This window comes from Rutidosis leptorrhynchoides, chromosome 2 (assembly GCF_046630445.1).
Source record: "Rutidosis leptorrhynchoides isolate AG116_Rl617_1_P2 chromosome 2, CSIRO_AGI_Rlap_v1, whole genome shotgun sequence".
NCBI classification, from domain to species: Eukaryota; Viridiplantae; Streptophyta; class Magnoliopsida; order Asterales; family Asteraceae; genus Rutidosis; species Rutidosis leptorrhynchoides.
Genome location: NC_092334.1, coordinates 415,373,707 through 415,398,741, shown reverse-complemented (window position 1 = coordinate 415,398,741; position 25,035 = coordinate 415,373,707). Strand labels below are relative to the sequence as shown.

The 25,035-nt window shown below is 34.4% G+C and overlaps 1 long non-coding RNA gene across 1 annotated transcript; it reads left to right on the top strand.

Moving 5' to 3' along the window:
• The first annotated feature begins 20,354 nt into the window (after window positions 1-20,354).
• On the top strand, window positions 20,355-22,967 carry LOC139892326 (uncharacterized). The gene is made up of 3 exons (XR_011774033.1): window positions 20,355-20,574; window positions 20,652-21,248; window positions 22,719-22,967. It is a non-coding gene; the product is annotated as an uncharacterized lncRNA (long non-coding RNA).
• Window positions 22,968-25,035: the final 2,068 nt, after the last annotated feature.

Genomic DNA, 25,035 nt, shown 5'->3' with positions numbered 1-25,035 from the left:
GAACATTATAATCATTCGAGACTCTATATCTACAAATTCTGGACCATTATTCGCTTGACTTGAAGTCGGGAAGAGAAAACAAAAGCATAAAGCTTTGAAATATAAGGGAGAATATAAAGCCCGATAACAACACATAAATTACAAACCGTGTATATCAATGTTTATCGCAACATAAAAACACGGGAGAATTAAAAACATTATAAACCCAAGGGCGAAGTAGAAGAAAGCAGATTCCTCTGGTGGAAGTTGGAAAAGGAGAATGATCATTGTGATAGTTAGAATAAGAACAAGGGTCAGAACATGGTTAAGCATTTTCATAAATCTTTTGAAACTGGGAATTGAGTATAGAAGTGGTGAAAACAAATGGAACGGAAAAGGTAAATTTATAATGGAAATATCAGACAGAGTAATCGAGGCAAATCACCGCATTTAATTCGAGAGATCTTAATTTCCTTATTCGCCGAAGAATCAAATCTTTTTGATTTCGAAGATTTTCTATAAATCCCATGAATTCCGGAATTCAACCCTGTCTCCGTCAAAAGTTAAGACGAATCCTTATTTTTCCTATTTCAATCTTTTGTGATAGCTTCATTCGTATTTTTCGAATAATCGAATTAGTTTATCCATATTACTTAATGATGATAAAAACTCAATTTATCAGCTCATATTCGTCATGAAAACATTTTTATTGTTAACCATGACCACCTCACTCAAATTTCGGGACGAAATTTCTTTAACGGGTAGGTACTGTGATGACCCGGGAATTTTCGACCAAATTTAAACTTAATCTTTATAAGATTCTGACACGATAAGCAAAATCTGTAATATTGAGTTCTTAAAAACTTTGAACTGTGTTTAATATATTCATTTGACCTTTGACAATTTCCGACGACTCACGAACATTTGTTTGTAAATGAATATGTATATATGTATATAAATAATAATTAGAAATATTGAATAAAGTGTTATATGAATTGATAATTTGAACTAATTATAACCTACAAAATAATTAAATTATTATCAAAACATAATAAATATAATGTAATTCGAATATAAATGGTTTCTAATTTATTTAATAAACAATTGTAGTACTCGTTCATCATTCAACGGGTAATTAAGTAAAGTTAAATTCAAACCTATGTGATTTTAAAATAAATGGTGATTCGAAAATGAGTTTTATAAATTTTAGGCTTATTAATAATATATTTAGAAGTTATTTATTTAAGTTTAAAACTTTTTATATTTTTCTTAGGGTGGGGAGTGAATAATTAATGTAATTTTTATTTAATAGTTAATGACCGAATTTTATACCATAATGACTGAAATAAATAAAGATAATTAATATAAAATTTTGAAATTTTTTTTGAAGACTTTTAATCGCCACTCAATTATCAATGGAGCACGATTTAATACCCCGTTCAAACTGTTGGTAGAAAAGTACAAATATCAGGCGGCTAACTATTCCAATCTCAATTTGATAACATGACATTTACTGTATTTACTTTTTAATTTATTTATTAATATTAGTTTTATAATATTATAAATAAATTCTATATACATAGGTAATAGCATATAATTGGAATGACAACAAGAACCCGTTAAAATTTTGTCCATAATTTCATTCTAGGACCCATCCACTCTTGCATACAATCAAACCAACTAACACCCAATTTGTTTCTTTCTATTAATTTTCCTATTTTTTTCTCTAAAAATTCTGCAGCAACCAACATGACCCAATTCATACACTATCCATATCTATATTCTATATCTATATAAAATACATATACTTTACAATAGATACAATCATAAATATGCATAAACCATAAATCTATCTTTCTTCTCTCAAACTACCCTCAATCGAACACCATCATCCCCTTATACTTTTTGATTCCATTTACTAGCAACCATAACCACAACCATCGACTAAACCATCATCCATATTCTCTTCTTGTTCTTAGAAACCGAAGATTCCACCATTCTCATCCATTCCACCTTTCATACACCACCTGTCACCTTAATTCAATCTTCATCATCATTGATTATTCATTTTCTGTTAATTGCCTCGACTGCTTGACGAAACATAACTATCACCACCATTGCAACCACAATCCACCATCTCCTTGTTGTTGTTCAAATCCATAATCATAGCCACCACCATATTCGCCGAAACAACCATGAACACCCATTTTATGTTCATATTTCGAATTAGCAACCAACCTCATTGAAGGTCTACTGCAATATACTTATTTTTACTTCTGTCTACACCTGGTTACTTCGGTCGACACTCATTTAAACCACCACTCACAACCATTAACGAGTACTACTACTACTTATTGTTTACTTTCTGTTTCTGTTGATTAACCGAGAAGAAAACCAACACCATCTCACAATTACTAATAAAGTCACGATAATTCTTCCTGTTTCTGATCTAACTCGAACTAAGCTGTACACGCCTTATTTTTTTCTGTTCCTATGATAAGTAAGATGCTGTGATTATTATACTAATAATAATTGAATAAAGAATGATGATGCATGTTGGTTTGGTATCCAACGAACCCCACTCAGCATTTGTAGACATAATTCAAATGCAAGTTGGACTCAATGTTTTATTAAATACTCGATGGGGCCAGGATACCTTTAATCAAGCAAATTGAATTTTTAATTATGGAGTTGTTTAAAAAAAAAAACCGTGACCCCAGCTGCTATGTTATAATGGATGAATATGTTGGTTTTTAGGAATACGATACATAAAATAACGGATTGATGATGATATACGATGTTAAGAAAATGATTATGATTATGATATAACTAAGTTATGATTATGATTCTGATGTGATTATGATCATAAGATGGTCAAGAATGAGATTATAAATGATGGTATTAGGATTATGATTCTATGTAAACTATGAAGAAGAAAGCAGCAAGTTTCTTGAGTTAAAATGATTTAGAGTAGTGATTATTCTAGAAAATAAACTAAGAAATGGTGCAATGGTTAGGAGTGTTATTGTTGAGCGAGAGGTCTTGGGTTCAAGTCCGGACTGGGGCATTTGTTTTTAGAAAAAGAAGAAAAAGAAGAAGGAAACAGAGTTTTATGGCTTAAAAGGTTTAGTGGACGATTTATGTCAGGAAATAAATCAATAAGGGAATGATTAAGGATATTATTGGGTTGGCGGAATATCGCGGGTTCAAACCCGGACTTGAGCATTCTTGTCATTTTTAAGGACTACTTATTTGAGGTAGTTATTTATTTATTTATTTATTTATTTTTATTATTATTATCTTATTATTTTTATTATTATTATTATTATTTTTATTTTTATTATTATTATTATAATTATTATTATAGGTATTAACATATAACATTTTATTGTTAGTACTATTAATATTTTAGTATTATTGTAATTATTATTTTAACAAACCATAAGTTATTTATATAAAACTATATCAAATACATATATGATAACTATATAAATATTACATTACTATTTTAAATAAGTAATACATAATTAATATATACAAACGGGTTCGATTATTAGTACATGTTAGTTATACATTTTAATATATATACAAATGATATAGGTTCGTGAATCCGAGACCAACCCTGCATTGTTCAGTTGTTCAATATAGTCGTATGTATTTTTACTACAAAATACAATTGGTGAGTTTCATTATTCCCTTTTAAATACTTTTGCAATATATATTTTTGGGACTGAGAATACATGCGCTGCTTTTATAAATACTTTACAAAATAGACACAAGTGATCGAAACTACATTCTATGGTTGGATTATCAAATCGAATATCACCCTATATAGTCTGGTAATCTAAGAATTAGGGAACAGAAAACCTAATTGACGCGAATCCTAAAGATAGATCTATCGGGCCCAACAAGCCCCATCCAAAGTACCGGATGCTTTAGTACTTCGAAATTTATATCATGTCCGAAGGAGGATCCCGGAATGATGGGGATATTCTAATATATGCATATTGTTAATGTCGGTTACCAGGTGTTCAATCCATATGAATGATATTTTTATCTCTATGCATGGGACGTATGTTTATGAGAAATAGAAATCTGAAATCTTGTTGTCTATTAAAATGATGGAAACGATTGTTTAAGTTAAACTAATGAACTCACCAATCTTTTGGTTGACACTTTAAAGCATGTTTATTCTCAGGTACGAAAGAAATCTTCCGCTGTGCATTTGCTCATATTAGAGATATTACTTGGAGTCATTCATGACATATTTAAAAAAAAAACGTTGCATTCGAGTCGTTGAGATCATCAAGATTATTATTAAATCAGTTATAGTTAGATATATTATAAAATGGTATGCATGCCGTCAACTTTGGTTGTAATGAAAGATTGTCTTTTCAAAAACGAATGTAATGTTTGTAAAATGTATCATATAGAGGTCAAATACCTCGCGATGTAATCAACTGTTGTGAATCGTTTATAATCATTATGGACTTCGTCCGGATGGATTAGGACGGGTCCTTTCACACTTCACTCCAACAAATCGGAGACCTGCACTTTCTACCATAAAGTGCTTCAAACGGCACCATCTCAATGCTTGAATGGTAGCTGTTGTTGTAGGAAAATTCTGCTAATGGTAGATGTCGATCCCAACTGTTTCCGAAATCAATAACACATGCTCGTAGCATGTCTTCAAGCGTTTGTATCGTCCTTTCGTTCTGCCCATCAGTTTGTGGATGATAGGCAGTACTCATGTCTAGACGAGTTCCTAATGCTTGCTGTAATGTCTGCCAGAATCTTGAAATAAATCTGCCATCCCTATCAGAGATAATAGAGATTGGTATTCCATGTCTGGAGATGACTTCCTTCAAATACAGTCGTGCTAACTTCTCCATCTTGTCATCTTCTCTTATTGGCAGGAAATGTGCTGATTTGGTGAGACGATCAACTATTACCCAAATAGTATCAAAACCACTTGCAGTCCTTGGCAATTTAGTGATGAAATCCATGGTAATGTTTTCCCATTTCCATTCAGGGATTTCGGGTTATTGAAGTAGACCTGATGGTTTATGATGCTCAGCTTTGACCTTAGAACACGTCAAACATTCTCCTACGTATTTAGCAACATCGGCTTTCATACCCGGCCACCAAAAATATTTCCTGAGATCCTTGTACATCTTCCCCGTTCCAGGATGTATTGAGTATCTGGTTTTATGAGCTTCTCTAAGTACCATTTCTCTCATATCTCCAAATTTTGGTACCCAAATCCTTTCAGCCCTATACCGGGTTCCGTCTTCCCGAATATTAAGATGTTTCTCCGATCCTTTGGGTATTTCATCCTTTAAATTTCCCTCTTTTAAAACTCCTTGTTGCGCCTCCTTTATTTGAGTAGTAAGGTTATTATGAATCATTATATTCATAGATTTTACTCGAATGGGTTCTCTGTCCTTCCTGCTCAAGGCATCGGCTACCACATTTGCCTTCCCCGGGTGGTAACGAATCTCAAAGTCGTAATCATTCAATAATTCAATCCACCTACGCTGCCTCATATTCAGTTGTTTCTGATTTAATATGTGTTGAAGACTTTTGTGGTCGGTATATATAATACTTTTGACCCCATATAAGTAGTGCCTCCAAGTCTTTAATGCAAAAACAACCGCGCCTAATTCCAAATCATGCGTCGTATAATTTTGTTCGTGTATCTTCAATTGTCTAGACGCATAAGCAATCACCTTCGTTCATTGCATTAATACACAACCGAGACCTTGCTTTGATGCGTCACAATAAATCACAAAATCATCATTCCCTTCAGGCAATGACAATATAGGTGCCGTAGTTAGCTTTTTCTTCAATAACTGAAACGCTTTCTCTTGTTCATCATTCCATTCAAATTTCTTCCCTTTATGCGTTAATGCAGTCAAGGGTTTTGCTATTCTGGAAAAGTCTTGGATGAACCTTCTGTAGTAACCAGCTAGTCCTAAAAACTGGCGTATGTGTTTCGGAGTTTTTGGGGTTTCCCACTTTTCAACAGTTTCTATCTTTGCCGGATCCACCTTAATACCTTCTTTGCTCACTATGTGACCGAGGAATTGAACTTCTTCCAACCAAAATGCACACTTTGAAAACTTAGCGTACAATTCTTCCTTCCTCAATACTTCTAACACCTTTCTCAAATGTTCACCGTGTTCTTGGTCATTCTTTGAGTAAATAAGTATGTCATCAATGAAAACAATGACAAACTTGTCAAGGTATGGTCCACACACTCGGTTCATAAGGTCCATGAACACAGCTGGTGCATTAGTTAAACCAAACGGCATGACCATAAACTCGTAATGACCGTAACGTGTTCTGAAAGCAGTCTTTGGAATATCATCTTCTTTCACCCGCATTTGATGATACCCGGAACGTAAGTCAATCTTTGAATAAACAGACGAGCCTTGTAGTTGATCAAATAAGTCGTCGATTCTTGGTAGTGGGTAGCGGTTCTTGATGGTAAGTTTGTTCAACTCTCGGTAGTCGATACACAACCTGAATGTACCATCTTTCTTCTTGACAAACAAAACAGGAGCTCCCCACGGTGATGTGCTTGGTCGAATGAAACCACGCTCTAAAAGTTCTTGTAATTGGCTTTGCAGTTCTTTCATCTTGCTGGGTGCGAGTCTGTAAGGAGCACGAGCTATTGGTGCAGCTCCTGGTACAAGATCTATTTGAAATTCAGCGGATCGTTGTGGGGGTAATCCCGGTAATTCTTTCGGAAATACATCGGGAAATTCTTTTGCAATGGGAACATCATTGATGCTCTTTTCTTCAGTTTGTACTTTCTCGACGTGTGCTAGAACAGCATAGCAACCTTTTCTTATTAGTTTTTGTGCCTTCAAATTACTAATAATATGTAGCTTCGTGTTGCCCTTTTCTCCGTACACCATTAAGGGTTTTCCTTTTTCTCGTATAATGTGAATTGCATTTTTGTAACAAACGATCTCTGCTTTCACTTCTTTCAACCAGTCCATACCGATTATCACATCAAAACTCCCTAACTCTACTGGTATCAAATCAATCTTAAATGTTTCGCTAACCAGTTTAATTTCTCGATTCCGACATATATTATCTGCTGAAATTAATTTACCATTTGCTAATTCGAGTAAAAATTTACTATCCAAAGGCGTTAATGGACAACTTAATTTAGCACAAAAATCTCTACTCATATAGCTTCTATCTGCACCCGAATCAAATAAAACGTAAGCAGATTTATTGTCAATAAGAAACGTACCCGTAACAAGCTCCGGGTCTTCCTGTACCTCTGCCGCATTAATATTGAAAACTCTTCCGCGACCTTGTCCATTCGTGTTCTCCTGGTTCGGGCAATTTTTAATAATGTGGCCCGGTTTTCCACATTTATAACAAACTACATTGGCATAACTTGCTCCGACACTACTTGCTCCGCCATTACTCGTTCCGACACCATTTGTTCCTTTCGTTCTATTAACCCCTGGTCCGTAGACCTCACACTTCGCCGCGCTATGACCATTTCTTTTACACTTGTTGCAAAATTTGGTGCAGAACCCCGAGTGATACTTTTCACACCTTTGGCATAGCTGCTTCTGATTGTTGTTGTTGTTGCGGTTATTATTGTTGTTGGGATGATTGTTGTAGTTGTTGTTGTTGTTGTTGTTGTTGTTGTTGTTGGGCCGTTTGTTGTAGTTGCGATTGATGTTGCGATTGTTGGGATAATTGTTGCGATTATTGTTGTAATTGCTGTTGTTGTTGTATTGGTGTTTCTTATCACCGTTTTCTCCCACTTTCTTTTGACTTGCTTCACATTGGCCTCTTCAGCAGTCTGTTCTTTAATTCTTTCTTCAATCTGGTTCACTAGTTTGTGAGCCATTCTACATGCCTGTTGTATGGAGGCGGGCTCGTGTGAACTTATATCTTCTTGGATTCTTTCCGGTAATCCTTTCACAAACGCGTCGATCTTCTCTTCCTCATCTTCGAATGCTCCCGGACACAATAGGCACAATTCTGTGAATCGTCTTTCGTACGTGGTAATATCAAATCCTTGGGTTCGTAACCCTCTAAGTTCTGTCTTGAGCTTATTGACCTCGGTTTTGGGACGGTACTTCTCGTTCATCAAGTGCTTGAATGCTGACCACGGTAGTGCGTACGCATCATCTTGTCCCACTTGCTCTAGATAGGTATTCCACCATGTTAACGCAGAACCTGTGAAGGTATGCGTAGCGTACTTCACTTTGTCTTCTTCAGTACACTTACTTATGGCAAACACCGATTCGACCTTCTCGGTCCACCGTTTCAATCCGATCGGTCCTTCGGTTCCATCAAATTCCAAAGGTTTGCAGGCAGTGAATTCTTTGTAGGTGCATCCTACACGATTTCCTGTACTGCCAGATCCAAGGTTATTGTTGGTATGTAGCGCAGCCTGTACTGCGGCTATGTTTGAAGCTAGAAAAGTACGGAATTCCTCTTCATTCATATTCACGGTGTGTCGAGTAGTCGGTGCCATTTCCTTCAAAATAGTCAAATGGAACAAGTTAATCATACAGAATATTAAGAGTAGTTAATAGTATTTCGTAGCATAATATGAACTCATTTATAAAAGCTTTTTTCTTCATATTAGCGTTTTATAAGTTTAAATTCGGGTAGTACCTACCCGTTAAGTTCATACTTAGTAGCTAATATACAATTCAACTACTACAATTCTATATGAAAAACTGATTGTAATAATATTTCGCGTTCAAACTTTTATACAATATTTTACGAACTTACAATACCGCTTATTTTACATAAAGCATGAAATATAGCACACAATAACTTTGATACAAGATAGTTGTGAAGATAATTCTAGCTAGTACACAAGTCGTTCAGCAAAGGCAATAAAGACACGTAATTCATACGTCCAGAAACAAGTTATGCATTCTGGTTTTACTAGGACTACTTCCCATCCTTGGTCTTGTGGAACATAACCGTTATGGCCGTTGATAAAACAGCGTGTTGTAACGTCGTCAAAGGGACGAGGGTTACGTAATGACCAACAGTCTCGTAATAACCTAAAAACCTCATTTCTTACCCCAATTACCGACTCCGTCACTTGTGGGAACGTTTTGTTTAATAGTTGTAGCCCGATGTTCTTATTCTCACTTTGGTGAGAAGCGAACATTACTAACCCGTAAGCATAACATGCTTCTTTATGTTGCATGTTAGCCGCTTTTTCTAAATCACGAAGTCCTATATTCGGATATACTGAGTCAAAATAATTTCCTAACCCGTTGCGTAAAATAGCATTTGGGTTCCCCGCAATATATGCGTCAAAGTAAACACATCGTAACTTATGGATTTCCCAATGTGATATCCCCCATCTTTCGAACGAAAGCCTTTTATAAACCAAGGCATTCTTGGAACGTTCTTCGAATGTCTTACAAACTGATCTCGCCTTAAATAGTTGTGCCGAGGAATTCTGACCGACTCTAGACAAGATTTCATCAATCATGTCTCCGGGTAGGTCTCTTAAAATATTGGGTTGTCTATCCATTTTGTGTTTTTATACTGTAAAATAGACAAGAGTTAGATTCATTAAAAAAATACTTATCAATACAAGCAATTTTTACATATATCATAAAGCATAAGCACACTATATTACATATATTACACCACACGAATACAACTATCTTATTCCGACTCGCTCGTTTCTTCTTGTTCGATTTTGGTTCATTTTGCCAAGTTTCTAGGGATATATGATGTTCCCCTAATACGAGCCGTCGTTGTCCACATTGGTTTAGAAAAACCTGGTGGTTTAGAGGTTCCCGGGTCATTGATACAACTTAAGGACTTCGGGGATTGACGATACATATAAAGTTCATCGGGGTTGGAATTAGATTTCTCTATTTTTATGCCCTTTCCCTTATTATTTTCTTTTGCCTTGTTAAATTTAGTTGGGGTAATTTCTATAACATCATCAGAATTCTAGTCGGAATCCGATTCATCGGAGAATTGGTAATCCTCCCAATATTTTGCTTCCTTGGCGGAAACACCATTGACCATAATTAACCTTGGTCGGTTGGTTGAGGATTCTCTTTTACTTAACCGTTTTATTATTTCCCCCACCGGTTCTATTTCTTCTTCCGATTCCGATTCTTCTTCCGGTTCCGATTCTTTTTCCGGTTCCGACTCTTCTTCCGGTTCCTCTTCGGGAACTTGTGAATCAGTCCACGAATCATTCCAATTTACATTTGACTCTTCATTATTATTAGGTGAGTCAATGGGACTTGTTCTAGGGGTAGACATCTATCACATAATATCAAACACGTTAAGAGATTAATATATCACATAATATTCATATGTTAAAAATATATAGTTTCCAACAAAAATGTTAAGCAATCATTTTTAAAGAAAACACGGTCGAAGTCCAGACTCACTAATGCATCCGAACAAACTTGATAAGACACACTAATGCAAATTTTCTGGTTCTCTAAGACCAACGCTCGGATACCAACTGAAATGTCCCGTTCTTATTGATTAAAAACGTTCCATATTAATTGATTTCGTTGCGAGGTTTTGACCTCTATATGAGACGTTTTTCAAAGACTGCATTCATTTTTAAAACAAACCATAACCTTTATTTCATAAATAAAGGTTTAAAAAGCTTTACGTAGATTATCAAATAATGATAATCTAAAATATCCTGTTTACACACGACCATTACATAATGGTTTACAATACAAATATGTTACATCGAAATCAGTTTCTTGAATGCAGTTTTTACACAATGTCATACAAACATGGACTCCAAATCTTGTCCTTATTTTAGTATGCAACAGTGGAAGCTCTTAGTATTCACCTGAGAATAAACATGCTTTAAACGTCAACAAAAATGTTGGTGAGTTATAGGTTTAACCTATATATATCAAATCGTAATAATAGACCACAAGATTTCATATTTCAATACACATCCCATACATAGAGATAAAAATCATTCATATGGTGAACACCTGGTAACCGACATTAACAAGATGCACATATATAAGAATATCCCCATCATTCCGGGACACCCTTCGGATATGATATAAATTTCGAAGTACTAAAGCATCCGGTACTTTGGATGGGGTTTGTTAGGCCCAATAGATCTATCTTTAGGATTCACGTCAATTAGGGTGTCTGTTCCCTAATTCTTAGATTACCAGACTTAATAAAAAGGGGCATATTCGATTTCGATAATTCAACCATAGAATGTAGTTTCACGTACTTGTGTCTGTTTTGTAAATCATTTATAAAACCTGCATGTATTCTCATCCCAAAAATATTAGATTTTAAAAGTGGGACTATAACTCACTTTCACAGATTTTTACTTCGTCGGGAAGTAAGACTTGGCCACTGGTTGATTCACGAACCTATAACAATATATACATATATATCAAAGTATGTTTAAAATATATTTACAACACTTTTAATATATTTTGATGTTTTAAGTTTATTAAGTCAGCTGTCCTCGTTAGTAACCTACAACTAGTTGTCCACAGTTAGATGTACAGAAATAAATCGATAAATATTATCTTGAATCAATCCATGACCCAGTGTATACGTATCTCAGTATTGATCACAACTCAAACTATATATATTTTGGAATCAACCTCAACCCTGTATAGCTAACTCCAACATTCACATATAGAGTGTCTATGGTTGTTCCGAAATATATATAGAAGTGTCGACATGATAGGTCGAAACATTGTATACGTGTCTATGGTATCTCAAGATTACATAATATACAATACAAGTTGATTAAGTTATGGTTGGAATAGATTTGTTACCAATTTTCACGTAGCTAAAATGAGAAAAATTATCCAATCTTGTTTTACCCATAACTTCTTCATTTTAAATCCGTTTTGAGTGAATCAAATTGCTATGGTTTCATATTGAACTCTATTTTATGAATCTAAACAGAAAAAGTATAGGTTTATAGTCGGGAAAATAAGTTGCAAGTCATTTTTGTAAAGGTAGTCATTTCAGTCGAAAGAACGACGTCTAGATGACCATTTTAGAAAACATACTTCCACTTTGAGTTTAACCATAATTTTTGGATATAGTTTCATGTTCATAATAAAAATCATTTTCTCAGAATAACAACTTTTGAACCAAAGTTTATCATTGTTTTTAATTAACTAACCCAAAACAGCCCGCGGTGTTACTACGACGGCGTAAATCCGATTTTACGGTGTTTTTCCTGTTTCCAGGTTTTAAATCATTAAGTTAGCATATCATATAGATATAGAACATGTGTGTAGTTAATTTTAAAAGTCAAGTTAGAAGGATTAACTTTTGTTTGCGAACAAGTTTAGAATTAACTAAACTATGTTCTAGTGATTACGAGTTTAAACCTTCGAATAAGATAGTTTTATATATATGAATCGAATGATGTTATGAACATCATTACTACCTCAAGTTTAGTAGGTAAATCTACTGGAAGTGACAAGAAATGATCTAGCTTCAAAGGATCTTGGATGGCTTGAAAGTTCTTGAAGTAGGATCATGACACAAAAACAAGTTCAAGTAAGATTTTTACTCGAATTAAGATAGTTTATAGTTATAGAAATTGAATCAAAGTTTGAATATGAATATTACATTGAATAAGAAAGATAACCTACTGTATATAACAAAGGTTTCTTGATCTTAGATGATTACTTGGAATGGATTAGAAAGCTTGGAAGTAAATTAGTAAACTTGAAGGGATTTTTGAAGTGTTCTTGAAGTGTTCTTCCTATGATGATTATAGCTTGATTCTTGAAGTGATTTTTGATGAAGATGATGATTAACTACTGGAAAAATACGTTCATAATAGTGTGTGTGTGTTGAGAGAGAATTAGAAAGAGAATTGGAAGTGAAATGGAGTGAATGATGAGTGGTAATTGGTGAGTGGTGAGTGGGGTTAAAAGGAGTTCTAGTTAGTTGACTAGCTCATGGTAGAAGTTAAAATTGATTACTCATACATGACATAATCAAGAGTGGAATCCCATGCTAGTTCCTATTGGTATATACTCATAGTAAGTACGTTTTAAAGCTGTGTATAATACGGGTAAGAATACGACTAGAATTCTTGATGAAAGAAAAGAATGGAAAAGTAACTGTAACCATTTTCATTAAGTATGAGTGTTTTGATATATGTCTTGAAGTCTTCCAAAAGTATTTTAATACATCTAAATACACTACATGTATATACATTTTAACTGAGTCGGTAAGTCATCGTTAGTCGTTACATGTAAGTGTTGTTTTGAAACCTTTAAGTTAACGATCTCAATTAATGTTGTTAACCCATTGTTTATTATATCTAATGAGATGTTAAATTATTATATTATCATGATATTATGATATATTAATATATCTTAATATGATATATATACATTTAAATGTCGTTACAACGATAATCGTTACATATATGTCTCGTTTCGAAATCCTTAAGTTAGTAGTCTTGTTTATATGTATATAACTCAATGTTAATATACTTATGGAGATACTTACTTATCATAATCTCATGTTAACCATATGTATATCCATATATATATCGTCATGTCATTTTTACAAGTTTTAACGTTCGTGAATCGCCGGTCAACTTGGGTGGTCAATTGTCTATATGAAACATATTTCAATTAATCAAATCTTAACAAGTTTGATTGCTTAACATGTTGGAAACATTTAATCATGTAAATATCAATCTCAATTAATATATATAAACATGGAAAAGTTCGGGTCACTACAGAAGTCAAGCCGAGCACTGAGACCAGAGTTAACATTCCGTTAATGGATTTTAACGGGGTGTTATAGGAGTTCCTAATAAGGAAGAGTGACGGGTTATGGATGTCGACTAGAAATCGTACGTTACGATTGTGAGTTACGACTCTGGAATGTTATGCGTGGAGTTTGTGATGATGGGATTGAGTGAAGTGTAGGTCTTCTTATGTAAGGTGGTTGTGAGGTACCAAGGGACGGTACGAGACTTAATGAGAACACATAAGATCCCATAATGAGAGAATGAATCTGTCGTTGTGGGTGCTCTCGTAATATAAATCTCGGTTGTTATGAAACTCGGATATTAGTATTGAGTGTGTACGAGTTGATATTGTGGTGAATACTGTATTTTCCCTATCGGGAAACATGATCGTGGAGATCGCCAGTGGATTATTCTACTTTATAGGCGATTATGAGGCATGGAGTGTCGGTTTCGATTGTCTCACATAGAGATACGTGGATGTTGTTTGCTTACGAGGGTGTGTTCCCTATTTATGCGACCCGTTGGTTGCATTAAAATTTTAAAGGACGGTCTAGTCAAGAGGATTCACCAGGCATTGGTGGATATTTTGTGGGTCGTGTGGCGAAGTGCGAAATTTGTTGTGATAATAATTCGCCGTGGACGAAATTCTAGTATATGAATAGTTTTCCAAGCTAGTACTAGGAAGCCGTCTTGTGTGGTTGTGTTGTGGGGTTTAGTGGAGAAACTCTATGTCGAGTGTTGATGTATAGTCTAGCTCGTGGTGTATTATTGTCATCCTGGATTAATTCATGGACGGATGATCGTGTGCGGATCGATTAAAGGGAATGGTAACGTTCCTGGAATGATTATTTGGTGATACATAAATTTCTTTGTTGAAGGAATAATTCGATTGTGGTGACAGGGGAAGTTAGTTCTCGAATTAGGGAACATTCTTGATTGACCGGTGTTGGTATGGCTTATTTCCATAAGTGAAATCCCATTACGATGGTAGCCTTGTGCTAAGTATTGGGGTGCCACCATAAGAAGTGCTCATTGGAGGAGCGTGTCGGTTGTCCTTTGGTATCGACTTGTCAAATTTTGATCTATCAGTGGTAGTTGTGGAAGATCAATGCTTAAACATAAGCGGATGTGCGACCGGTTGAGTAGTGCGTAAATGAGTCGTTGGAGTGCGGAATATTATCACGGCATGAATCCTTCTCGATTTGGATTAATGCAAGGCTCGGTTCACATCGTGGTGAACCTAGTGGATCATAATAGATGACTCAGAATTGAACGTGGTTGGTTGCGGGGTCGAAATATGAGAGAAACATATAGGGTTACATGGTGTTTTCCGTGTTCCATGAACAAACGATTCGGTCGTTGGAAGTACGGTGTACTGCCGGTGGTAGCAAAAGTACTCGGTGAGTTTGAGCTTATGGTAATGTATGGTGAGTTCTATGGGTGTTTTCGACTTCGAAAATTTTAGATGTGCTTGTAGGATCGTTGAATTTGGTTCCGAGTTGCGGATGGCAGGTGTGCGGGTATTAGATTACTTGCATATTGGTGTGTGGTGCGAATCACGGGGACGTGATCCATTTTAAGTGGGGGAGAGTTGTAACACTCAAATTTCCAAAGGCTGGGTGGACCGACGGTCCAGATTGGCCCGACGGTCCAGCACAAGGTCTTTTTGTCAACAGGTCAGAAGTGGACCGACGGTCCACTTTGGACCGGCGGTCCACAACGGGACTTTTGTTATTTTTTTGTTATTTTATAAAATTGATGAGGGCACTTTGGTCATTTCACATGTGGACGTATTTATGGGTGGAGATCAAATCTTGATCTCATTCTTATCCTCATTTTCACCAACCAAACCTTAAAGAGAGAGAGAGAGAAATAGAGAGAGAGAGAGAGAGAGAGAAAGAAGGTTTCTAGAGAGAGGAAACTTGAGTGGGTGATGAAGATGGTGATTTTTGCCCAATTGAAAGCGGGTCTTGGTTCTCCTTGATGTTTCTAGCTACTACTCGGTTTTGGAGTTGAGGTAAACCCTAGATCCGATTTTTATTTACTTTTATTTTGATGTGGAGTTAGGGTTTGCGCTAATTAGGGTTATAAACCCCATTTCTTGTGAAATTTGGGGTTTTTGAGTATTGTTAGTGTATGTAAACCTAATGATTGTGGGTTTAGGGTTAGATGACAAATTTGGTCATGGTTTCAGGTGCTAATCACTAGATTGAAAGTGTGTGTGTAAATTTGATGTTTTTAAGAACATGTTGTTGGTCAAAATAGGTGTTGACTTTGATTTAGTGTCAAACTAAGATTTGAGTCAAGTTTTGGTGAATCAAGTATCTAAATACTTAGTTTAGGTGTTAATTGGTGTTTTGAAAATATAATCACTAGTTGTTAGTGATTATGGGCGTTTTTGTGACTTGTGTCAAAATAGGTAACTTGAATTGGGTCAAAGTTGATGATGACACTAGTTTTGGTCAAATAAATATTTAAACACTTGTGTTAAGTGTTAAATGACGATTTTGGATATAATTACTTGTGAGAAGTAATTTTGGGCTGAAATGATACTTTAACATAAGTCAAACGTGGTCAACTGCAATATGAGTCAATATTGCACGTGTTGTGGTTTTGGTGTATATGACTTTTTGAAATGATCACTACCTAAGTAGTAATCTAGAGTTAAGACCTAGGTTGGTCTAATTGGTGTCAAGTATAATTTGGGTTAAATTGTACTTTGTAGAGTGGGTTTGAATTACCACCTGAAGTGGTAATTGGTTGTGTCTATTAAGTGTTAAATGGGAGGGTTTTGGCGAGCAAGGTGTGATCCCTCGGCTAAGGGATGTTTGTGTCAGATTCTCTTTTAGAGAATGTATATTTATGTGTATATTGTGCCTATGTGTGATATAGGTGTTACTTGCTCGAATTTGAGGACGGATGCGGGCATTTCAAGGTGAGTGGAATAATTATACGTGTATGTATATAGTGTATTTATTTGTGTGTTATGGTATGAACCAAAGAGCCGGTAGTACCATAGCATGTGCGAACGGGTGCTATGATGTGAACCAAAGAGCCGATAGCATCATGGCATGTGTGTTATAGTGTGAACCAAAGAGCCAGTAGCACTATAGCATGAGTTGTTAGGGTGTGAACCAAAGAGCCGGTAGCACCTTAGCGTGAGTACGAGTCAGTGTTATGATGTGAACCAAAGAGCCGATAGCATCATGACTATGCGTAGTGGCGTGAACCAAAGAGCCGGTAGCGCCATAGCATGTGACGTATTGTGTGAACCAAAGAGCCGGTAGCACCATAGCGTTGGTATGGTTAACCATATTGTGTGTGTTATTTATTTAGCATTTTATATTGTGATGGATATATTCTATTGGTGATGCTAGCTTATTGTGAATTGTGGATATTTGGTTTATGCATTGTGATTGCATGGTTGTTAAATTGCTAGCTCGTATGCGGTATTGTGTAAGTGTTTGCAAGTAAATAGATTATATATGTATATGTATAATTATTGCATTCACTAAGCTTTATGCTTACCCCTCTCGTTGTTTACCTTTTTACAGGTATTGTGATTGTGAAGCTAGCTAGTTGTTAGACTAGATGCGTAGGAATGCTTGGGCTCGATGGGGTAGCTTTTGGATATTTGGGCGCGGATTGGGGATTTGGTAGTCCTCGGGATTATGCTCTTGCTATCGGGTTGAGTTATTGAGTATTAACCCGTATTTTGTGTGATTGGGTCATTATTACAAATGCTTTTGTAGTGTGTCATTTGTGTACCAAGGGTCAATATAAATTGTTAAACGTATCGTTATGATATTATGTTTTTGGTTAAAACATAGTTGGAAATTATGTATTATGAACGCTTTAATGGGAACCAACTTATAATAAAAAATAGTGCTTCATTTTTGATAAATAGATTCGGGTTGTTTCATGACCCAACACTAGTTTGACACCAAATCAAGTCAATCTTTAGTTTTAACACACAAAACAACCTCTAAGAACTTCTAAATCAAATATTACTTGTTTATTAACAAGAAAACATCCAATTCAAAGAGCAACACCCCTAAATTCATCATAAGACCTAAAACCAACATAATTAGGGTTTACACGCCACCCAAACCCCTAATTTTCACAAGAAATGGGGTTTATGACTAATCAACCACTCAAACCCTAACTCAAGAAGCCTGGAAGCTGGAACACAAGGAATACACACTAATTTGGGTGGATCTTTGACACCTTCTTCAAAAATCTAGCTTTCTCTCTCTAAAGCTTTATCTCATTAACAATGGGGAGCTCTCAAGAACCCAAAGAGGTGAAAAATGAAGTTTCCAGATCAGGTGTGGGGTTTTGAACCCGTCCATGCACATTTACACTTAACACCCATAAGTTGCAATCTTAACAAAACAACCCAAAACAAATTTTCAGACACAGGTGTGCCGCACCTGACTGCTAAAATTTCACGATCTTACATATTTAACATATATCTTTTAACTCATTAATCCATTAGATATGGATATAGATGGATGAACTGAAGTTAATAGATATGATTATATATAAATATGGGGTACAAAATTGAGTAAATAACTAAATATGAATGCGATATGATGCTTTATTACCATCTATACTTATAAGGTTGTATGAGGTCTTCGAAACGACTTTGAATACCTAGTCCTTTCAAGTTCAAGTTGAGTATAAATTAAATATTTAATATTTAATTTTCAACTGTGAAAGTAAAAAATCATTTTTAAAAAGATTATGTTTGATGAAATTGTCATATAGTTAAAGCAAAAAGTATCTAGACGGAGGTGTAACTTATTACTGGAGCTGAAATTTATAACTAGAACATATATTTATTTATTTATTTTTATATCTAAAGTTAGAAATTCAGTCAGAGGTTATTTTTCATTACAGTTTGACATAACATAGTTAAACTTGAATCTAAACACGTGAATTGACATAAAAGACCATCAAACCCATGCTATATAACCATATAATGATAGTTAAGTTATTTATTATTGAATAAGTTTACAACTTATTTTTTAAACTACTTAGTTTTTTCCTTAAAGCTTAGTTTTTTAATAAGGACATTAAAATTAAATTTTGACTTAAGAAAAAATTATAGAAAATAAAGTTTATGAACTTGTTAAATTTAAACTCTTTAAATATTAGCTATTGTACTCTAAGAGTTGTGTCAACGTTTATCGAGCTCCACTCATCCTTACATGTCCTGAGAGGATACTGTCTTCGGTACATGTACAGAGTTTGCAACCGAACAGTGCCCCAAATTTTATAGAGACCCCGAATTTTGAAAAATAATAATGCTTATATATACAGTAGCGGCATATTATTAACATAAAAAAATTAAATCGTAATTAGCTAGTTTACAGATTACGAGTTTAAACAAGATAATTTATTATTGTTTGGCTCATTAGTTAATCTCAATGTATAATAAAAATGATATTGACACAAATCATTTTAATTGGCCCAACTGAACCATATATGAATTCAGGCATTCAACCGTACGTTATACGTACGTGCATTTATACATAGGGATCCTGTTTGTATGTTTCGAACATGCCCGCAAAATCATTGAGACGGCCCTGCTCACCTGGTTCTCAACATTTCGGGCTGCACTTCGTGCTTTTTAAACACATTTGAGGACGATGACAGATATTTGTTGTACTTTTAACTTTAATACTTAATACTTATGATGTAATTTATTTAAGGCTTAAAACTATAAATAGACTATATACTTTCTCAAATATCCCGATGTAGAATATATACCTATTTTTTTTTATTGTCGGCTATACACTTTCAAAAAGTGTATTAATTTGAACATTTATACCTTTTTAACCTTCAACCAAAAAAGTTGATGACGTGTCATCATATTTAGTCCGTGTTACCCTTAAAAAAAGAAACTATATAGCCTGCATTGAAACACAAAAAACTATATTGCTTACATTGCAACAAAAGAGAAACTATATAGCCGATTTATAGCTTTAATCTTTAATTAAATTTAGTCCACAAAAACAAAAAAAATACACGTAATTATTTTGACCGGTTGTACTGGGAACTGGTAACTAGTTGTTAACATGGTAACACTTTCTGAAAGTATATAGCCGACAGTGAGAGGAAAATGGGTATATATCTTACAACGGAACATTTGAAAAAAATATATAGCCTATTTGTAGCTTTAACCATTTATTTAAGCAATACAATGTGTATATTGGTTTTTGTGAAGGTTAACGACAATGGTTTAATCAATGTTTTGTAATAAGAACAAATTTGAGGAGATGTTAATGTGACGTTGATGTGAAAGAAAATAATGTGTGATGGTCGGGAGAGATTTAAGAATATAAATATAATATAATTTTAATTTAACATAGAGGACCTTATAGTTATTTCACACAAGATATTTGCGAATTAAACGCATGTCCAGCCACGTTTTTACAAGTCAATCAAGACCCAGCATCTGGAAACTTCCCACCTTTATTTTCTCCGCCAATTACGCCATAGTTGAAAAAATCCGTTACGCAATCTAAATCTTCACCGTTGGATCATATCTTAGGGTCAATAAATAACCCATATCGTCTCATTCTTCATTTCCCGTACCTTTTTCATTCCTTCTTCTTCTTCCCCAAAACAGGTTTCGCGTACTTACTTTTTCAGATCTACTCAAATCGTCTCAATTTCTTCCGACTACAATCACATATGTAAATAGATCGGTCTCCGATCTACAATCTGAACATGATTTCATCTTGTTTCGTCAATTCGTTCCCAGACGATCGTTTTCCTCATCGGAATCACATTCCGTTTTACCGTTTGATATAGATGAGGTATGTTCTTTATTTTTATATGTAATTTGATTTCATATATATAGTTCGATCTGATCTAAATTATCAACGTTCGCTAGGTCGTGTTTCGGGTTCATATATATTGAAGACACGTCTCAGACATCTACGATGGTTTATTCGTTGATGATTGATTGAAGCGGCGTGACGTTGCAGACGTCAGATAGTCGATGGAGGAAGTAAATCCTAAAATTAAAAATCAGGTTATGAGATGTTAAAAGCGCTGACGTGTCGTGTTTGTGATGGTTCGGATGATATAAAAATTGTAGATGTAACGAAAGATATGTGAAGAGATTAGTTGAACGGTAGGCGACTCTATTGTTGTGAGTTTTAATTATTGAATTTGTGAGCTGTCGACCTTTGCCACGTCAGGTGCGCTTGCGTGGCAGGTCAAAAGTCTAATAAAGATAATTTTTTGGTTGTTTGAAGGGAGATGGCACGGGGGTTTGCCCGGCTCTCTCTTCATTGTGTGTTCTTTTTTCTCCTTCCTTTCCGGCTTTTTTTTTTAATTTTGCACAGATTTAAATCCTCCAATTAGCTGCTGAAAGCGCTTGATATCAAATTCGTCTCAAGTGTTTCGAAAAATACCCGATGAATGGTAGTGATAGTTACAACAATCACCAGCAATTTCAGAATTCTAAAATGGCACCGTCTGACAGGTATAAACGACAATCTCTATTATTTCATCGATATTTACAATTCATTACATTATCAAACTACATCCATGATCGCATCAGTTAGCATATATCTTTATTAAACTACATCAAGTGCGCATTTACAATTCATTATCAAACCACATCAAGATCAATACATATATCGTTATTATTGTTGATTATTATTATATTATTATTATTCATACTATTAGTAATTATATATAAAGTATTTGCAAATGTTATCCAAAATAATCTCGACAAAGATAATTATTGTTTCTTGCTTGATTCTAGTTTGTGTGTTCCTTTTTAGATTTTACTGTTGATGTTTAATAACGCCTCTTTGGTGGTTTTTTTTAATGTAATATATCATATTGTTTATGTTAACTATTTAATCAGATGTCAAATGTATAGTCTTGTTCATACTCCGTAGTTTTGAGCTAGTTCTGTTGTAATGTTTAAATGTAAGTAGTGTGTTATCTAATGTTTGGAAGTTATCTGGGATTGGGCAGCCTGAAAATTAGGTCACATTCTTTAATCGTGTCAGTTTCTCACATTTTTAGACGGTTGTGTTAATGTTAATTTTGTGTCAAATATCAAGTAGGGTGAAGGTAAATCTGATTGGAAAATATAACATTTAGAAAAAACACTGGTGAATGTTACTATTTAGGCGGGAAAACGATCAGACAACCTGAACCCTAAATTCTAAAATGTTGTGTCAAAAACTCAAATCTAAATTTAAACTCTAAATCTAAATCCTAAAACCCTAAATTTTTAAACTTTATCTAAATCCTATCCTATAAACGTTGATATCTAAACCATAATATATAAACCCTATTATCTAAAATTTTTTGTCAAAATAAAAACATTTATCACAAAATCTTTATTAAATGTTCATATTTTCATCCGATCTATAATGTTCGTTAACAAAGTTTTTTCTAAAAACAAAAAAAAAAGGATTTTGTTTTCTACCGCTTTTCACGATTTGTTACTTTTTCCTCTTATCCTATCACTATATGTATATAGGTATATCTATTAAATAAAAAATAGTCTTATTGGAAAAAAATAGAGTATAAATAAAAAGTGACTTCATTTTATATAGTTTTCTGTTGTATTAGTTTTTGTGTAACTGTGATCAGGTAAAATAGGTAAAATCTTATTGGAAACTTGTGTGGGAAAAAGTTTCTCAACTGGGGCGGCGCCTTGTTAAAATTCGTTGTTTTTTATCGGTTTTGATTTAAAGCTAAAAAGGTTGATGGGTTCGAGGCGTTGGTCGAAACGTGTGACTTTTATCAAAGTTACTTTTAAATATACAAGTATATAGATGTATACTTATTTTAAAGCTAAAAGCTTGCATTAATAATTTGTACCATAATCGCTATCACCGTTAATTTAGTACAAAAAATTTAATTTAAAATGCGATAAATTTAACTGATTTTACTTTCTGGTTTTTTTGATTTTTGACGACCGTCATATCAGACGGTTTTCTTAGAGATGGGTAGGGCTCGCCAACGGCTCGTGACGGGGTGTTTTGCAATAGTGGTTTTGACGGACGGGTGGTATTTGACGGACGGTTAGGAGCAAGCTGATCGGTGGCGATTGTATATGTATTCATACTAGTGATAATGGAGTATTACTCGTATTTGTTAGGTTGTGATTAGGGTGACCCCCACCCTGTGGACATGTATGTGGATGATGGGTGATCGGATATAATGAAATTTAAATTCACTTTTTGATATATATACATTAACATCAAATACAGTGATGGATTTAGGATTAAAAAAAAATCTGACTTATTCAAGGGTGATACAAAAAATTTGCATTATCTAGTATTACTAGTTAAAAAAAAAAAAATTATCTAGATCGTATATTTAAGTGTTGTGCCGTGAAATCTACCCCTGACCAAATATGCTTTAAAATAAAATTATTTTCCTGCAACATTTTTGAGTTGTGTTTTAGTGTGTTTATAACTTGTCTTTATCATCGCTTTCACATGTAGAATTTTGAGCTATCTACATGATATCACCAAATATGCTTTAAAATTATTTTCCTCCCAACGTTTTTATTTATTTTATTGTTTGTTTATTATTAGCTTGTTGGGGCTTTCGTTTGTTTTCACTATTGTGTACAAGAAAAATTTTGAATCATCTTTTTGTACGTGTCTTTGAAATTTTATTGATGTTTCTTATTTCCATCGCTTATAGTTCAAAAAAGGTAAAAATTGTTTTTTTTTAAGTTTTCTTTTTTTATTTCTATCAATTTTTTTATGATGTGTATATGGCACTTTTTTGTGCTTAAAAGTCGGCTCATTTTCAAAGAGGTGCCTCAGGACCTTAGGGTAACCATAGTTTTTCTCCATAGTCTATAAACAGCTATTTAGCAAGGTCTTTATCAGGTTATGGATCCATAAGCTCAAAAGTGGTAAGAGTACCCATATGAACGTATGGGAGGTTGGTGGTTCGAATCCACCTGGGTCTACTTCGTACTAGATTTTTAGAGTTCATTTTACACAATATTGGCAAACATTTAATTTGCAGAGTATGTCCTTTCGATTATTCTTTGGTTTTGAATCTAAAAAGTAGTCTATATAATTGAATTGGCATTTTTCTTTTCGCTTTAGCTGAGTTTTGAAGCAACGACGGCTCTGCAATAGCTGCTGTCTTGATCTATTTTAACGGGGGGTCATTTTAAATAGCGTTTTCTGTATAAGCTACTAAACTTCATATGTTTCTAGATTTGTTAGCTCATCCCAACATAGATCTTACGTTATGAAGGCTCGTGTCCCCCACAACCCTGTTTGATGTTTTTAAGTGTAGGGGTCTGATGGTTTGGTATTGGTCAGACCTTGGCTTGGTGTAGTGTTGTGGGGGCTTGGGTACTTAGAAAAAGAAGGTTGTGGTTTGGTGTGACTAAAAATGTTTTTTTTACATCAATAAATAATGTGTTAATATTAAATTTGGTGTGACTAAAAATATTTTTTTACATCAATAAATAATGTATTAATATTAAATATTATGGAGTAGTTACTAACGAAGTGTTACGTCACTCTTGCTTTTTTCTACAATCTTATATTGCAAATGGCTTTTTAAGGAAGTTTCGGCAGTGTTCTAAAATTACTATTTTTTTTTTGAACGGCGATTTTTTTGGTATCAGTATATCATTTATTTACCCTCATCATTTGCACGTTTCTCACATTCTTTCGGGCAGTGTTTCTGGGTAGAGGTCCGTGAACGAATCCGGTAAAACCTCCCTATATGGTCAATGTATACAACTGTTCAATTGTTTTAAAGAAAATCATGTCATCTTTTAGGATCGAACTCATGACCTCTCCTTATTCCATGACACAAAGTACATGGGGGAACCGTTGGGCTATGCCCGCAAGTTCTTACTACTTTCTTTGAAAGAACTCTTTGTTAGAAGTTTCTGAAAAATACGAGTATATGTTAAGGTTTTTGCTTGTCTATTGCGTTTTAGGTTATTAAGTTTTTTTTATTAGGGTTAAAGTCAAAAATAGGTTACAAACTTACACAAATGTACCGATGTCACCTACAAACTCATTTTTGTCCTAGTGTCGCCTACAAAATACTTTTTTTAACCGTCAACTAAAATGGTTGATTACGTGGCTTCTAAGTAGTCATGACACGTTGGTGATACATCGAAACAGAAATGAAAGTATATGGGCGACATCGGGACACAACTGAAAGTATATGGACGACATCGGGACATATAAAATGAATAAAAAAAGTTAAATAATTAAGTTTACCGGTTCAGCAGGTAACCGGTAACGAAATGTTAA